This window comes from Somniosus microcephalus, chromosome 3, assembly GCF_052327205.1.
Source record: "Somniosus microcephalus isolate GS21.2 chromosome 3, FLI_Smic_1.0, whole genome shotgun sequence".
Taxonomy (NCBI): Eukaryota; Metazoa; Chordata; class Chondrichthyes; order Squaliformes; family Somniosidae; genus Somniosus; species Somniosus microcephalus.
The window spans coordinates 173049310-173067772 of record NC_140989.1 but is presented as its reverse complement, the minus strand read 5'-3'; the positions used below and the strand labels follow the sequence as shown (position 1 = coordinate 173067772).

The 18463-nt window shown below is 46.2% G+C and overlaps 1 protein-coding gene and 2 non-coding genes across 3 annotated transcripts in view; 2 read left to right on the top strand and 1 right to left on the bottom strand.

Annotated features, from left to right (window-relative positions):
* The window catches only part of LOC147121566 (retinol dehydrogenase 13-like), a 202727-nt gene that overhangs the window by 79083 nt on the left and 105181 nt on the right, over positions 1 to 18463 (bottom strand). The gene's annotated exons all lie outside the window — the stretch shown is intronic.
* On the top strand, positions 1803 to 1917 carry LOC147121570 (U5 spliceosomal RNA). Its single transcript, XR_015077784.1, has one exon. It is a non-coding gene; the product is annotated as a U5 spliceosomal RNA (small nuclear RNA).
* On the top strand, positions 14641 to 14755 carry LOC147121569 (U5 spliceosomal RNA). The gene has a single exon (XR_015077783.1). It is a non-coding gene; the product is annotated as a U5 spliceosomal RNA (small nuclear RNA).

Sequence of the window (18463 nt, the reverse complement as noted above, 5' to 3'; positions counted from 1 at the left end):
GAAAACATAGAAACATAGAAGATAGGAGCAGGAGTAGGCCTTTCGGCCCCTCGAGCCTGCTCCGCCATTCAACGAGATCATGCCTGATCATCCAAATTCAGTGCCCTGTCCCTGCCTTCTCGCCATACCCCTTGATCCCTTTAGCCTTAAGAAATATATCCAACTCCTTCTTGAATATATTTAATGAACTGGCCTCCACTGCCCTCTGTGGTAGAGAATTCCACAGGTTCACCACTCTCTGGTTGAAGAAATTCCTCCTCATCTCAGTCCTAAATGGCTTACCCCTTACCCTTAGGCTGTGACCCCTGGTTCTGGACTCCCCGACCATCGGGAACACCCTTCCTGCATCTAATCTGTCTAGTCCTGACAGAAATTTATAAGTTTCAATGAGATCACCTCTCATTCTTCTAAACTCCAGCGAGTACAAGCCTAATCGACCCAATCTCTCCTCGTACGTCATTCCTGCCATCCCAGGTATCAGCCTGGTGTATCTTCGCTGCACCCCCTCCATGGCAAGAACATCCTTCCTCAGATAGGGCGACCAAAACTGCACACAATACTCAAGATGTGGTCTCACCAAGGCCCTGTACAACTGCAGCAAGACATCCTTGTTCCTGTACTCAAACCTTCTTGCTACGAAGGCCAACATACCATTTGCCTTCTTAACCGCCTGCTGCACCTGCATGCTTACCTTCAGCGACTGGTGCACAAGGACACCCAGGTCTCGTTGCACTTCCCCTTCTCCCAATCTATTGCCATTCAGATAATAATCTGCCTTCCTGTTTTTACCACCAAAGTGGATAACCTCGCATTTATCCACATTATATTGCATCTGCCATGCTTCCGCCCAATCACCCAACCTGTCCAGATCATACTGGATTTTCAGGGCATCCTCCTCACAGCACACTCTCCCACCCAGCTTTGTGTCGTCTGCAAATTTTGAGATATTACATCCAATTCCCTCGTCTAGATCATTAATATATATTGTGAATAGCTGGGGTCCTAGGACCGATCCCTGCTGTACCCCACTAGTCACTGCCTGCCACTTGGAGAACGACCCGTTAATTCCGACTCTTTGCTTTCTGTCTGCCAACCAGTTCTTTATCCAAGTCAATACCTTGCCTCCAATCCCATGTGCCTTAACTTTGCATGCTAGTCTCTTATGCGGGACCTTCCTTTGGTTTTGTTGAAATGGGACTTTGTTGTTTTATTTTAAACATCTTTTTAGTTGGGTGACATGTTAGATTTTTGTATCATTGGTTCAAGTACCTTCAAGGGGCACTTGTGCAGTCCTGGCAGTGGGACAACTCAGTGCCACCCCTATTGGTCTATTTAAAATCAGTCCCTCCTTCCTGAACTCTGACCCATAAAAAGTTGGGATTAAAGTGCAAATACCAGAATGCAGGATTGACCACGCCAGACGCGGAGCTTCGTTTTCCTCACGTTTATTTATTAAAATCACCTCGTGAGCACAAAGACTGAGAGAAGAAATAATAAACTTCCGGCTAACTAAGCTGCTCAGTAACTATAATCCGGAACATCTCCTTCCCGCCGGCCATTGGTGCAGCCTGATCTGCCCCGCCCCCTTATCTACATAACCAGAATGCCCTGCGAAAATAGATTAGTTATTCCTCTTTCTGTGGAAGATACTGAGAGTTTTCAGTTAGTTTTTATAATGAACTCTATTTTAGTTAAATTGGGCTTTCTGTGGTATCGATGTTGACTGTCGGTGTGGTCGCTCAGTACGTCGTTAAAGAGGTGGGTTTGTGGTGGGTCTGGAGTAGCGGCGGTGGATATTCCGTACACTCTGGTTTCTCTTCAGATCGTATAAATCTTTCGCCTTTTACTAAAGATTTCCGTGGAGAGGAACACTCGGAGTTTTAATTAATTTTTTGAGGCCTTGCCTTTGGTGGGGCTTGTGTTGAAATAAATATCAGATTGTTTTCAATGGTGTTGGACCTTTCATTAGAATAAAGTGGAGTGTGTCTGCAGGCACGTTGTTGTTATTTGAATAACCATTTTGCTGATGCGTTGAGCCTCAAAGCACCTTGCCACGTTAACGCAAACTATTCCAGTTACTTGGAACCTTAACAACGCCTAATCAACTTGGAACGTTAAGGCCTAATCACCGGAGCTTTCAAAGAAGTATGAAAACTTGTTGGAAGGGCTCTTCCCGTCAGCTCCCTGCTGCACGCTGTCCTCAGAAGAATCCAAGAAATTTACAGCACAGACGGAGGCCATTCGACCCATCGTTCCTGCCGAAAAACAACTATCCAGCCTAATCCCATTTCCAGCTCTTGGTCAGTAGTCTTGTAGATTACAGCACTTAAAGTGCATATCCAACTACTTTTTAAATGCGATGAGGGTTTCTGCCTCAACCACCCTTTCATGCAGTGAGTTCCAGACCCCACCACCCACTGGGTGAACAGATTTCTCCTCAACTCCCCTCTAATCCTGCCAATTAATTTAAATCTCTGCTCCTTGGTTATTGACCCTTCTGCTAAGGGAAATAGGTCCTTCCTATCCACTTTATCTAGGCCCCTCATAATTTTATATACCTCAATCAAGTCTCCCAAGTGGAAATTTAAAAAGTCAAAGAAAAATGAGAAGACAAAAGTGCAGGGTAGCGATAGAGGTAATGATAACCAGAGTGCAACAGGAAGGGACAGAGCGTATACACATAAGAGTGTATCAAAAAGAGGGGTCAGAGTAGGGAAAAATCGTAAAAAGACAAAATTAGAAGCTCTATATCTGAACGCACGCAGCATTCGTAACAAGATAGATGGGTTGACAGCACAAATAGAAATAAATGGGTATGATCTGATAGCCATTACAGAGACATGGTTGCAAGGTGACCAAGGCTGGGAACTGAATATTCAGGGGTATTTGCCATTTCGTTAGAATAGACAGAAAGGAAAAGGAGGTGGTGTAGCTCTGTTAATAAAGGATGAGATCAGTGCAGTAGTGAGAAACTATGTTGGCTTAGAAGATCAAGACGTAGAATCAATTTGGGTGGAGATAAGGAATAATAAGGGTAAGTAGTCACTGGTGGGAGTAGTCTACAGGCCCCCAAACAGTAGCCACACTGTAGGACAGAGTATAAATCAAGAAATAATAGAGGCTTGTAAGAAAGGTACGGCTATAATCATGGGAGATTTTAATCTTCATATTGATTGGACAAAGCAAATTAGCAAAGGTAGACTTGAGGAAGAGTTCTTAGAGTGTATGTGGGAAGGTTTCTTGGAACAATATGCCGTGGAACCAACCAAGGAGAAGACTATTTTAGATCTGGTAATGTGTAACGAGGCTGGATTAATTAATGATCTCGAAGTGAAGGATCCTCTTGGGAAGAGTGATTATAGCATGGTAGAATTTCAAATTCAGTTTGAGGGTCAGAAAGCTAGGTCTCAAACTAGTGTCCTGAACTTAAATAAAGGTAATTGCAATCCTCGGTTCTGAGGGACTGCCTAAGAAGGAGAAGAATTACAAAGGTATGAAGGCAGACTTGGTTAAAGTAGACTGGGAAAATATATTACAGGGTAAGACTGTAGAAAAGCAGTGGCAAACATTTAAGGAGATATTTCATAACACTCAGCAAAGATATATTCCAGTGAGAAAGAAAGACTCTAAGAGAAGGATGAACCATTCGTGGCTAACTAAGGAAGTAAAGGATGGAATCAAATTGAAAACAAAGGCATACAATGTTGTGAAGAATAGTGGAAGGCCAGAGGATTGGGAAATTTTTTTAAACCAGCAAAGGACAACTAAATAAATGATAAAGAGAGAGAAGATAGCTTATGAGAGTAAGTTAGCAAGAAATATAAAAACAGACAGTAAGAGCTTCTACAGGTATATAAAAAGGAAGAGAGTAGTTAAAGTAAACATTGGTCCCCTAGAGGATGAGTCTGGGGAATTAATAATGGGAAACAGAGAAATGGCATAGACTTTGAACAGATATTTTGTATCGGTCTTCACGGTAGAAGACACTAAAAGCATCCCAATAATGGATAATTAAGGGGCTATTGGTGTGGAGGGGAACTTAAAACAATCACTATCACTAGAGAAGAAGTACTAGGCAAACTAATGGGACTAAAGGTGGACAAGTCCCCTGGACCCGATGGCCTGTATCGTAGGGTCTTAAAAGAGGTGGCTGCAGAGATAGTGGATGCATTGGTTGTAATCTACCAAAATTCCCTGGATTCTGGAGAAGTCCCAGTGGACTGGAAAACCGCAAATGTAACGCCCCTATTTAAGAAAGGAGGGAGACAAAAAGTAGGCAACTATAGACCAGTTAGCCTAACATCTGTCATTGGGAAAATGCTGGAGTCCATCATTAAGGAAGTGGTAGCAGGAAATTTAGACAATCATAATATAGTCAAGCAGAGTCAGCATGGTTTTATGAAAAGGAAATCATGTTTGACAAATTTGCTGGAGTTCTTTGAGGATGTAACGAGCAGGGTGGATAAAGGGGAACCAGTAGATGTGTATTTAGATTTCTAGAAGGCATTTGATAAGGTGCCACATAAAAGGTTACTGCACAAGATAAGAGCTCACAGGGTTGGGGGTAATATATTAGCATGGATAGAGGATTGGCTAACTAACAGAAAACAGAGTGTCGTGATAAATGGGTCATTTTCCGGTTGGCAATCAGTAATTAGTGGGGTGCCACAGGGATCAGTGCTGGGGCCTCAACTATTTACAATCTATATTAATGACTTGGATGAAGGGACCAAGTGTAATGTAGCCAACTTTGCTGATGATACAACGATAGGTGGGAAAGCAAATTGTGTGGAGGATACAAAGAATCTCCAAAGGGATATAGATAGGCTAAGTGAGTGGGCAAAAATCTGGCAGATGGAGAATAATGTGGGAAATTGCGAGGTTATCCAGTTTGGTAAGAAAAATAAAAACTTATATTAGGAAAAAGAGGGTGGTCAGGAGCAATGTGGACCCTTGAAAACTGATATCGGTGGTATTGTCAATGATAATAAGGGAATGGCGGACATGTTGAATAATTACTTTGTGCAGTATTTACAGTAGAAGAGGAGGATAGCATACCAGAAATCTCAAGGAAACTAATATTGAATCATAGACAGGGCCTCAATAAAATTAATGTAAGCAAAATAGCAGCAATGAAGAAAATAATGGCACTAAATAGTGACAAATCCACAGGATCAGATGGTTTCCATCCCAGGGTTTTAAAGGAAGTAGATGAGCACATTGTAGATTCAGGATTCAGGCTTGGGCTGATAAGTGACAGGTAACATTCACATCACAGAAGTGCCAGGCAATGACTATCTCCAACAAGCGAGAGTCTAACATCCTGGGCGGTCACCATTGACCAGAAACTTAACTGAACCAGCCACATAAATACTGTGGCAACAAGAGCAGGTCAGAGTCTGGGTATTTTGTGGCGAGTGTCTCATCTCCTGACTCCCCAAAGCCTTTCCACCATTTACAAGGCACAAGTAAGGAGTGTGATGGAATACTGTCCACATGTCTGGATGAGTGCAGCTCCAACAACACTCAAGAAGCTCGACACCATCCAGGACAAAGCAGCCCGCTTGATTGGCACCCCATCCACCGCATTAAACATTCACTCCCTCCACCACCGGCGTACTGTGGCTGCAGTGTGTACCATCTCTGCCCCAGAGGGCTGTGAATGCTGAGTCTGTGAGTATATTCAAGGCTGAGATAGATAGATTTTTGGACTCGAGGGGAATCAAGGGATATGGAGATCGGGCGGGAAAGTGGAGTTGAGGTCGATGATCAGCCATGATCTTATTGAATGGCGGAGCAGGCTCGAGGGGCCATATGACCTACTCCTGCTCTTATTTCTTATGTTCTTATGTTCAGCTACAAGATGCACTGCAGCAACTCACCAAGGCTTCTTCGACAGCACCTCCCAAACCCGCGACCTCTTTCACCTAGAAGGACAAGGGCAACAGGCGCATGGGAACACCACCACCTCCAAGTTCCCCTCCAAGTCACACACCATCCTGACGTAAAAGTATATCGCCGATCCTTCATCGCTGCTGGGTCAAAATCCTGGAACTCCCTCCCTAACAGGGGGAGTACCTTCACCACACGGACTGCAGTGGTTCAAGAAGGCGGCTCACCACCACCTTCTCAAAGGCAATTAGGGATGGGCAATAAATGCTGGCCTTGCCAGCGACGGCCACATCCCACAAACGAATAATTAAAAAAAAACTATAATCTTCCATAGTTTCTCTCGATTCAGGAACCGTCCCTTTAGATTGGAAAATTTCGCATGTCACTCCACTATTTAAGAATGGGTAATGTCTATGGGTGTTATTTATATTGACTTCCAGAAGGCATTTGATAAAGTCCCACATAAGAGACAGTTAACTAAGGTTGAAGCCCATGGAATTGAAGGCAAATTATTGACCTGGTTAGGAAATTGGCTGAGCGGCAGGAGACAGAGAGTAGGGATAATGGGCAGATACACTAATTGGCAGGATGTGACTAGTGGTGTCCCGCAAGGATCTGTGTTGGGGCTTCAACTATTCACTGTATTTATTAACGGCATAGAAAGACACATATCCAAATTTGCTGAAGACACAAAGATAGGCGGTATCGTAGGCAGTGTAGATGAAAGCATAAAATTACAAAGGGAAAGTAAATGGGTAAAACTGTGTGTGGTAAACCACTGTTATTGTTGTTCACCATTGTTGTTGTTGTTGCACACTGTTGTATCTATGCATGCCTCAGCATGCCTCTGTTGGCTCCGCCCCTGGCTCCACCCACAGGCCCAGGTATAAAAGTGACTGCTCTGCAGCCCCCTGCCTTCTTGGAACCCAGTCAACCACGAGAGGCATGCTCTGTTCTTTGCTAATAAAAGCCTTTTAGTTACTCTCCTAACTCTCCGTCTTTTATGAGTGATTGATAGCGCATCAATTTTATTAGCAAAAACAAAATGTTGGCACCAAACGCTGAGCAGCAGGCTGCTGCACCAAACGCTGAGCAGCAGGCGCTGCAGCAAATGACGGCACCAAACGCTGAGCAGCAGGCGCTGCTGCATGCCCTCAGACCAACATGCCTGGACCTAGACCCTCAAGAGGTGGGTTCGTCTACCAAGTTTGCACAATGGCTGCGTTGCTTCGAAGCTTACCTGGAAGCCTCAGCCGTGACACTAGATGGAAACAAACTAAAAATCCTGGCCTCCAAGGTGGGCCACCAAGTCTACACGCCCATCCAGGACGCGACTACCTACACGGCGGCTATCGATCTGCTAAAAGGACAATACACACGCCCGGTAAATACGGTTTATGCCAGACACCTCCTGAGATCCCGCAAACAGCAGTCCGGGGAATCGGTGGAGGCATTCCTACGGGCACTACAGATACTCGGCCGAGCCTGCGATTGTAAAGAGGTATCGGCCGCGACACACGCGGAGGGACTTATCCGAGATGCCTTCGTTGCGGGCCTCAAATCCGACTACTCCCGGCAGAGACTGCTGGAGAAGGGCGAAATCGACCTGAAGAAGGCAGTGTCCCTCGCGCTCTCGCTAGACGTGGCCCACCGGAATATGGACGCATTCTCCCCTAACCGCTCCGCACCGTGGACGCCGCAACCTTGGGTCATGGGACCGCCACCCCCGGCACCAACTGCTGCAGCGATGTCCAAGGGTCCGAAATGTTACTTTTGTGGCCAGGCAAAACACCCCAGAGCACGCTGCCCGGCGAAAAACGCTACCTGCTCTGGCTGCGGGAAGAAAGGACACTATGTCAGCGCCTGCAAAGGTAAAACCGCTAACGCCAGCAGCGCCGCGTGTGAACCGTGGGGGCAGCCATCTTGTCCGCCATCTTGGACACCTCCAGCCACGTGGGGATCGGGATCATGGGCGCAGCCATTTTGTCCGCCCTCTTGGACGCCTCCAACTCCAATCGCGGGTGACCCGGACTCAACCACCGCCTCGTCTGACGACCACAGCGACTCGCTCGACCATACGCTGGCCTCCGTGACGTTGGACCAATCTCTCCCTCACCAACTGTCCAGGTCCATGATGGACATTACGGTAAACGGCCGTGCCACTACCTGCCTTTTCGACAGCGGGAGCACGGAGAGCTTTATCCACCCCGACACGGTGCGCAGTTACTCTCTCCCGGTCCTGCCGACGCGCCATCGGATCTCTATGGCTTCCAAATCCCATTCAGCAGACGTCGGTGGCTACTGTGTAGTGACCCTTTCAGTAAGGGGCACAGAATACAAAAATTTTAAACTTCTTGTCCTGCCCCATCTCTGCGCTGCCATTCTACTGGGGTTGGATTTTCAGTGCCACCTTAAAAGTGTCACATTAGCGTACGGCGGACCCCTCCCCCCACTCACAGTCTGCAGCCAGCAGCTTTTAAATCGCCCGCCGCGCACCATTTGCAGCCTCTCCACGCTTAAAGTCTCCCCCCCCCCCTTGTTCGCTAACCTCACCCGCGACTGTAAGCCCATCGCTACCAAAAGCAGGCGGTACAGTGCCGGGGATAGGAGCTTCATTAAATCCGAAGTAGCAAGACTCCTGAAGGAAGGGATTATTGAGGGTAGCACTAGCCCATGGCGAGCACAAGTGGTGGTAGTGAAGACTGGCGAAAAACAGCACCTAGTTATTGACTACAGCCAGACGATCAATCGCTACACCCAGTTAGATGCATACCCACTCCCCCTCATATCTGACATGGTCAATCAGATAGCACAATACCGGGTGTTCTCGACGATTGATCTGAAGTCGGCATACCACCAGCTCCCCATCGGGGCTGAGGACCGCCAGTACACAGCTTTTGAAGCTGACGGTCATCTCTACCACTTCCTCCGAGTCCCCTTCGGCGTCACCAACGGGGTTTCGGTCTTCCAAAGGGAGATGGACCGAATGGTTGACCAGAACGCGCTGCAGGCCACCTTCCCCTATCTAGACAACGCCACCATCTGCGGCCACGACCAGCAGGACCATGACGTTAACCTACAGAAATTCCTCCGTACGGCCCAGCGGCTGAATCTAACATACAACAAGGACAAATGTATGTTTCGCACCACGCGCCTCGCCATTCTTGGCTGCGTAGTGGAGAACGGAGTCATCGGCCCCGACAGAATGCGCCCCCTTATGGAGCTCCCCCTCCCCCACTGCCAAAAAGCACTGAAGAGATGCCTAGGGTTTTTCTCTTACTATGCTCAGTGGGTGCCCAACTATGCGGACAAAGCCAGACCCCTCATCAAGTCCACCTCCTTCCCCCTGACAGCAGAGGCATGTGCAGCCTTCACTCTCATAAAAAAAGATATTGCGAAGGCCACAATGCACGCAGTGGATGAGTCCATCCCTTTCCAAGTGGAGAGCGACGCATCCGACTTCACCCTAGCTGCAACCCTTAACCAGGCGGGGAGACCCGTGGCCTTTTTCTCAAGGACCCTCCAGGGCCCCGAGATTCGACACTCCTCTGTCGAAAAGGAGGCCCAGGCCATTGTGGAAGCGGTGCGACATTGGAGGCATTACCTGGCCGGAAAACGATTTACCCTGCTCACTGACCAGCGTTCAGTAGCTTTTATGTTTAATAATAATCAGAGGGGCAAAATCAAGAACGACAAGATCTTGAGGTGGAGAATTGAACTCTCCACCTACAATTACGATATCTTGTACCGGCCCGGGAAACTCAATGAGCCCCCAGATGCCCTATCACGTGGTACATGCGCCAACGCGCAGGTCGATAGACTGCAGACCCTCCACAATGACCTCTGTCACCCGGGGGTCACCAGGTTCTTCCATTTCATCAAATCCCGTAACCTGCCCTACTCCATCGAGGAGGTCAGGACCATGACCAGGAACTGCCGAATCTGTGCCGAGTGCAAACCGCATTTTTATAGGCCAGACAGAGCAAGCCTGATCAAGGCCACTCGCCCCTTCGAGCGCCTGAGCGTCGATTTTAAAGGGCCCCTCCCCTCCTCTGACCGCAACGTGGACTTCCTCAACATAATTGATGAGTACTCCCGTTTCCCGTTTGCCATCCCGTGCCCGGACATGACCAGTACCACGGTCATTAAATGTCTGAATGACCTTTTCGCCTTGTTCGGCTTCCCTAGCTATATCCATAGCGACTGGGGCTCATCCTTTATGAGCGACGAACTCCGTCAGTACCTGCTCACGAGAGGTATTGCTACAAGCAGAACCACCAGCTACAACCCCCGGGGGAACGGCCAGGTGGAAAGAGAGAACGCGACGGTTTGGAAGGCCGTCCTCTTAAACTTAAAATCTAAGGGCCTTCCGACCTCTCGCTGGCAGGAGGTCCTCCCTGCGGCGCTCCACTCCATTCGGTCACTGCTTTGTACGGCCACCAATGCCACCCCCCATGAAAAAATGTTCACTTTCCCCAGGAAGTCCACATCGGGGACCTCGCTACCGACACGGCTGACGTCTCCAGGACCCGTCCTACTGCGGAAGCACGTGAGGTCTCATAAAACGGACCCCCTGGTCGAGAGGGTGAGCCTCCTCCATGCCAACCCCCAGTATGCTTACGTGGCGTACCCGGACAGGCAGGAGGACACAGTCTCCATACGAGACCTCGCACCTTCGGGTGCCCCTGAAACACTACCATTGCGGAAGGACACAGTCTCCAAATGAGACCTCGCACCTTCGGGTGCCCCTGAAACACTACCATTGCCATCCACCACCACCCACAACCCAACCCCGGTAGACGGCATGCCGCAGCCCCAGGACCCGTCATTGACCACCCAACCACTCAATGAGACGCCAGATTCAACGTTGGATGCTGCACCATCACCGCCGCCACCACGACGATCAGGACGGCATACAAGGCCACCTGATAGACTTACTTACACGAACCTTTAGTACACTTCACCCTGCCGGACTCAATTTTAAACAAGGGGTGAATGTGGTAAACCACTGTTATTGTTGTTCACCGTTGTTGTTGTTGTTGCACACTGTTGTATCTATGCATGCCTCAGCATGCCTCTGCTGGCTCCGCCCCTGGCTCCACCCACAGGCCCAGGTATAAAGGTGACTGCTCTGCAGCCCCCTGCCTTCTTGGAACCCAGTCAACCATGAGAGGCATGCTCTGTTCTTTGCTAATAAAAGCCTTTTAGTTACTCTCCTAACTCTCCATCTTTTATGAGTAATTGATAGCGCATCACTGTGGCAAATGGATTTCAATGTAGACACATGTGAGGTCATCCACTCTGGACCTAAAAAGGATAGAGCAGGGTATTTTCTAAATGGTGAGAGGCTAAAAACAGTGGAGGTCCAAAGAGACTTGGGGGTCCAGGTACATTGATCATTAAAATGTCATGAACAGGTACAGAAAATAATCAAAAAGGCCAATGGACTAGAATACAAGGGGGTAGAAATCATGCTACAGCTATACAAAACCCTGGTTAGACCACACCTGTGAGCAGTTCTGGGCACCACACCTTAGGAAGAATATATTGGCCTTGGAGGGAGTGCAGCGTAGATTTACCAGAATGATACCCGGACTCCAATTACGAAGAGAGATTACACAAATTAGGGTTGTATTCCCTGGAATTTAGAAGGTTAAGGGGTGACTTGATTGAAGTTTTCAAGATATTAAGGGGAACAGATAGGGTGGATAGAAAGAAAGTATTTCCGTTGGTTGGGGATTCTAGGACTAGGGAGCATAGTCTAAAAAATAGAGCCAAACCTTTCAGGAGTGAAATTAGGAAACACTTCTACACACAAAGGGTGGTAGAAGTTTGGAACTCTCTTCCGCAAACGGCAATTAATGCTAGATCAATTGTTAATTTTAAATCTTGCATTGATAGATTTTTGTTAAACAAAGATATTAAGGGATATGGGCCAAAGACGGGTATATGGAGTTAGGTTGCAGATCAGCCATGATCTCACTGAATGGCGGTACAGGCTCGAGGGGCTAATTGGCCACTCCTGTTCCTATGTTCCTAAAATAAATTAGAGATCTGCTGTTGTTCAAAGAGCATTTTCTCAGCCCAGTGATTTTAATGCTAAACAACTACCCACCTCCCCCCCCCCCCCGCCGCACTCCATATTAGAGATTTTGTCAATACAGTGCAGGGGGAGACGACTGTGGTGAAGACAGCATACTGAACCTACATAAATTGAGCAGCATCCGTAAGTTGCTGAGCCACATGCTGATGATGCGTGATGACTGGAATGTTGGAATAAATGACTTCGCAATGATCCAGGAATGGCTTTCGCCAGTGGGACGACCTTTCCTACGCTGTTGGCAGTGCACAATCCTTCAACACTATTCTTTTTGTTTTTAGCCCAGTGAAGTTGGGAAGGCATTGCACGGGATGAATTAACAGATGAAGTTAGGAACATCTACACAAATCTTATTGTATTGAGTTTTGCACAAACATATTTTTGAGCATGGGATGGAAATGGACAATGAATTTTGGTCTGGGTCCCTATCCCTCTCCCCCTTGTCCTTGCATTCCACGATCTGTGGGCCATGTAGGGAATACAGTGTCCAGCGAGATATCTGCGCTCCTCTAATCCTGCCCTCTTGAGCATCCCTGATTATAATCGCTCAACCATTGGTGGTCGTGCCTTCTGTTGCCTAGGCTGTAAGCTCTGGAATTCCCTGCCTAAACCTCTCCGCCTCGCTACCTCTCTTTCCTCCTTTAAAACGCTCCTTAAAACCTACCGCTTTGACCAAGCTTTTGGTCATCTGCCCTAATTTCAACTTATATGGCTCGGTGTCAAATTTCTTGTAATATAATACTCCTGTGAAGCGCCTTGGGACGTTTTACTACATTAAAGGTGCTATCTAAATACAAGTTGTTGTTGTAATAGACACTCACAATAATCTCATAATTTAGCTGTATAGAAAACATAGAAACATAGAAGATAGGAGCAGGAGTAGGCCTTTCGGCCCCTCGAGCCTGCTCCGCCATTCAACGAGATCATGCCTGATCATCCAAATTCAGTGCCCTGTCCCTGCCTTCTCGCCATACCCCTTGATCCCTTTAGCCTTAAGAAATATATCCAACTCCTTCTTGAATATATTTAATGAACTGGCCTCCACTGCCCTCTGTGGTAGAGAATTCCACAGGTTCACCACTCTCTGGTTGAAGAAATTCCTCCTCATCTCAGTCCTAAATGGCTTACCCCTTACCCTTAGGCTGTGACCCCTGGTTCTGGACTCCCCGACCATCGGGAACACCCTTCCTGCATCTAATCTGTCTAGTCCTGACAGAAATTTATAAGTTTCAATGAGATCACCTCTCATTCTTCTAAACTCCAGCGAGTACAAGCCTAATCGACCCAATCTCTCCTCGTACGTCATTCCTGCCATCCCAGGTATCAGCCTGGTGTATCTTCGCTGCACCCCCTCCATGGCAAGAACATCCTTCCTCAGATAGGGCGACCAAAACTGCACACAATACTCAAGATGTGGTCTCACCAAGGCCCTGTACAACTGCAGCAAGACATCCTTGTTCCTGTACTCAAACCTTCTTGCTACGAAGGCCAACATACCATTTGCCTTCTTAACCGCCTGCTGCACCTGCATGCTTACCTTCAGCGACTGGTGCACAAGGACACCCAGGTCTCGTTGCACTTCCCCTTCTCCCAATCTATTGCCATTCAGATAATAATCTGCCTTCCTGTTTTTACCACCAAAGTGGATAACCTCGCATTTATCCACATTATATTGCATCTGCCATGCTTCCGCCCAATCACCCAACCTGTCCAGATCATACTGGATTTTCAGGGCATCCTCCTCACAGCACACTCTCCCACCCAGCTTTGTGTCGTCTGCAAATTTTGAGATATTACATCCAATTCCCTCGTCTAGATCATTAATATATATTGTGAATAGCTGGGGTCCTAGGACCGATCCCTGCTGTACCCCACTAGTCACTGCCTGCCACTTGGAGAACGACCCGTTAATTCCGACTCTTTGCTTTCTGTCTGCCAACCAGTTCTTTATCCAAGTCAATACCTTGCCTCCAATCCCATGTGCCTTAACTTTGCATGCTAGTCTCTTATGCGGGACCTTCCTTTGGTTTTGTTGAAATGGGACTTTGTTGTTTTATTTTAAACATCTTTTTAGTTGGGTGACATGTTAGATTTTTGTATCATTGGTTCAAGTACCTTCAAGGGGCACTTGTGCAGTCCTGGCAGTGGGACAACTCAGTGCCACCCCTATTGGTCTATTTAAAATCAGTCCCTCCTTCCTGAACTCTGACCCATAAAAAGTTGGGATTAAAGTGCAAATACCAGAATGCAGGATTGACCACGCCAGACGCGGAGCTTCGTTTTCCTCACGTTTATTTATTAAAATCACCTCGTGAGCACAAAGACTGAGAGAAGAAATAATAAACTTCCGGCTAACTAAGCTGCTCAGTAACTATAATCCGGAACATCTCCTTCCCGCCGGCCATTGGTGCAGCCTGATCTGCCCCGCCCCCTTATCTACATAACCAGAATGCCCTGCGAAAATAGATTAGTTATTCCTCTTTCTGTGGAAGATACTGAGAGTTTTCAGTTAGTTTTTATAATGAACTCTATTTTAGTTAAATTGGGCTTTCTGTGGTATCGATGTTGACTGTCGGTGTGGTCGCTCAGTACGTCGTTAAAGAGGTGGGTTTGTGGTGGGTCTGGAGTAGCGGCGGTGGATATTCCGTACACTCTGGTTTCTCTTCAGATCGTATAAATCTTTCGCCTTTTACTAAAGATTTCCGTGGAGAGGAACACTCGGAGTTTTAATTAATTTTTTGAGGCCTTGCCTTTGGTGGGGCTTGTGTTGAAATAAATATCAGATTGTTTTCAATGGTGTTGGACCTTTCATTAGAATAAAGTGGAGTGTGTCTGCAGGCACGTTGTTGTTATTTGAATAACCATTTTGCTGATGCGTTGAGCCTCAAAGCACCTTGCCACGTTAACGCAAACTATTCCAGTTACTTGGAACCTTAACAACGCCTAATCAACTTGGAACGTTAAGGCCTAATCACCGGAGCTTTCAAAGAAGTATGAAAACTTGTTGGAAGGGCTCTTCCCGTCAGCTCCCTGCTGCACGCTGTCCTCAGAAGAATCCAAGAAATTTACAGCACAGACGGAGGCCATTCGACCCATCGTTCCTGCCGAAAAACAACTATCCAGCCTAACCCCATTTTCCAGCTCTTGGTCAGTAGTCTTGTAGGTTACAGCACTTAAAGTGCATATCCAACTACTTTTTAAATGCGATGAGGGTTTCTGCCTCAACCACCCTTTCATGCAGTGAGTTCCAGACCCCACCACCCGCTGGGTGAACAGATTTCTCCTCAACTCCCCTCTAATCCTGCCAATTAATTTAAATCTCTGCTCCTTGGTTATTGACCCTTCTGCTAAGGGAAATATCCACTTTATCTAGGCCCCTCATAATTTTATATACCTCAATCAAGTCTCCCAAGTGGAAATTTAAAAAGTCAAAGAAAAATGAGAAGACAAAAGTGCAGGGTAGCGATAGAGGTAATGATAACCAGAGTGCAACAGGAAGGGACAGAGCGTATATCAGAGAATCACAGAAACCCCACAGTGCAGATAGAGGCCATTGGCCCATCGAGCCTGCACCGACACATATCCCACCCGATCCCCGTAACCCCTACACCAACACATATCCCACTCTATCCCCGTAACCCCACGTATTTAATCCCCCTAACACTAAGGGTCAATTTATCATAGCCAATCAACCTAACCCGCACATCTTTGGACTGTGGGAGGAAACCGGAGCACCCGGAGAAAACCCACGCAAACACGGGGAGAATGTGCAAACTCCACACAGACAGCCACCTGAGGCCGGATTCGAACCCGGGTCCCTGGCGCTGTGAGGCAACAGTGCTAACCACTATGCCACCGTATACACATAAGAGTGTATCAAAAAGAGGGGTCAGAGTAGGGAAAAATCGTAAAAAGACAAAATTAGAAGCTCTATATCTGAACGCACGCAGCATTCGTAACAAGATAGATGGGTTGACAGCACAAATAGAAATAAATGGGTATGATCTGATAGCCATTACAGAGACATGGTTGCAAGGTGACCAAGGCTGGGAACTGAATATTCAGGGGTATTTGCCATTTCGTTAGGATAGACAGAAAGGAAAAGGAGGTGGTGTAGCTCTGTTAATAAAGGATGAGATCAGTGCAGTAGTGAGAAATTATGTTGGCTTAGAAGATCAAGACGTAGAATCAATTTGGGTGGAGATAAGGAATAATAAGGGTAAGTAGTCACTGGTGGGAGTAGTCTACAGGCCCCCAAACAGTAGCCACACTGTAGGACAGAGTATAAATCAAGAAATAATAGAGGCTTGTAAGAAAGGTACGGCTATAATCATGGGAGATTTTAATCTTCATATTGATTGGACAAAGCAAATTAGCAAAGGTAGACTTGAGGAAGAGTTCTTAGAGTGTATGTGGGAAGGTTTCTTGGAACAATATGCCGTGGAACCAACCAAGGAGAAGACTATTTTAGATCTGGTAATGTGTAACGAGGCTGGATTAATTAATGATCTCGAAGTGAAGGATCCTCTTGGGAAGAGTGATTATAGCATGGTAGAATTTCAAATTCAGTTTGAGGGTCAGAAAGCTAGGTCTCAAACTAGTGTCCTGAACTTAAATAAAGGTAATTGCAATCCTCGGTTCTGAGGGACTGCCTAAGAAGGAGAAGAATTACAAAGGTATGAAGGCAGACTTGGTTAAAGTAGACTGGGAAAATATATTACAGGGTAAGACTAGAAAAGCAGTGGCAAACATTTAAGGAGATATTTCATAACACTCAGCAAAGATATATTCCAGTGAGAAAGAAAGACTCTAAGAGAAGGATGAACCATTCGTGGCTAACTAAGGAAGTAAAGGATGGAATCAAATTGAAAACAAAGGCATACAATGTTGTGAAGAATAGCGGAAGGCCAGAGGATTGGGAATTTTTTTTAAACCAGCAAAGGACAACTAAATAAATGATAAAGAGAGAGAAGATAGCTTATGAGAGTAAGTTAGCAAGAAATATAAAAACAGACAGTAAGAGCTTCTACAGGTATATAAAAAGGAAGAGAGTAGTTAAAGTAAACATTGGTCCCCTAGAGGATGAGTCTGGGGAATTAATAATGGGAAACAGAGAAATGGCATAGACTTTGAACAGATATTTTGTATCGGTCTTCACGGTAGAAGACACTAAAAGCATCCCAATAATGGATAATTAAGGGGCTATTGGGGTGGAGGGGAACTTAAAACAATCACTATCACTAGAGAAGAAGTACTAGGCAAACTAATGGGACTAAAGGTGGACAAGTCCCCTGGACCCGATGGCCTGTATCGTAGGGTCTTAAAAGAGGTGGCTGCAGAGATAGTGGATGCATTGGTTGTAATCTACCAAAATTCCCTGGATTCTGGAGAAGTCCCAGTGGACTGGAAAACCGCAAATGTAACGCCCCTATTTAAGAAAGGAGGGAGACAAAAAGTAGGCAACTATAGACCAGTTAGCCTAACATCTGTCATTGGGAAAATGCTGGAGTCCATCATTAAGGAAGTGGTAGCAGGAAATTTAGACAATCATAATATAGTCAAGCAGAGTCAGCATGGTTTTATGAAAAGGAAATCATGTTTGACAAATTTGCTGGAGTTCTTTGAGGATGTAACGAGCAGGGTGGATAAAGGGGAACCAGTAGATGTGTATTTAGATTTCTAGAAGGCATTTGATAAGGTGCCACATAAAAGGTTACTGCACAAGATAAGAGCTCACAGGGTTGGGGGTAATATATTAGCATGGATAGAGGATTGGCTAACTAACAGAAAACAGAGTGTCGTGATAAATGGGTCATTTTCCGGTTGGCAATCAGTAATTAGTGGGGTGCCACAGGGATCAGTGCTGGGGCCTCAACTATTTACAATCTATATTAATGACTTGGATGAAGGGACCAAGTGTAATGTAGCCAACTTTGCTGATGATACAACGATAGGTGGGAAAGCAAATTGTGTGGAGGATACAAAGAATCTCCAAAGGGATATAGATAGGCTAAGTGAGTGGGCAAAAATCTGGCAGATGGAGAATAATGTGGGAAATTGCGAGGTTATCCAGTTTGGTAAGAAAAATAAAAACTTATATTAGGAAAAAGAGGGTGGTCAGGAGCAATGTGGACCCTTGAAAACTGATATCGGTGGTATTGTCAATGATAATAAGGGAATGGCGGACATGTTGAATAATTACTTTGTGCAGTATTTACAGTAGAAGAGGAGGATAGCATACCAGAAATCTCAAGGAAACTAATATTGAATCATAGACAGGGCCTCAATAAAATTAATGTAAGCAAAATAGCAGCAATGAAGAAAATAATGGCACTAAATAGTGACAAATCCACAGGATCAGATGGTTTCCATCCCAGGGTTTTAAAGGAAGTAGATGAGCACATTGTAGATTCAGGATTCAGGCTTGGGCTGATAAGTGACAGGTAACATTCACATCACAGAAGTGCCAGG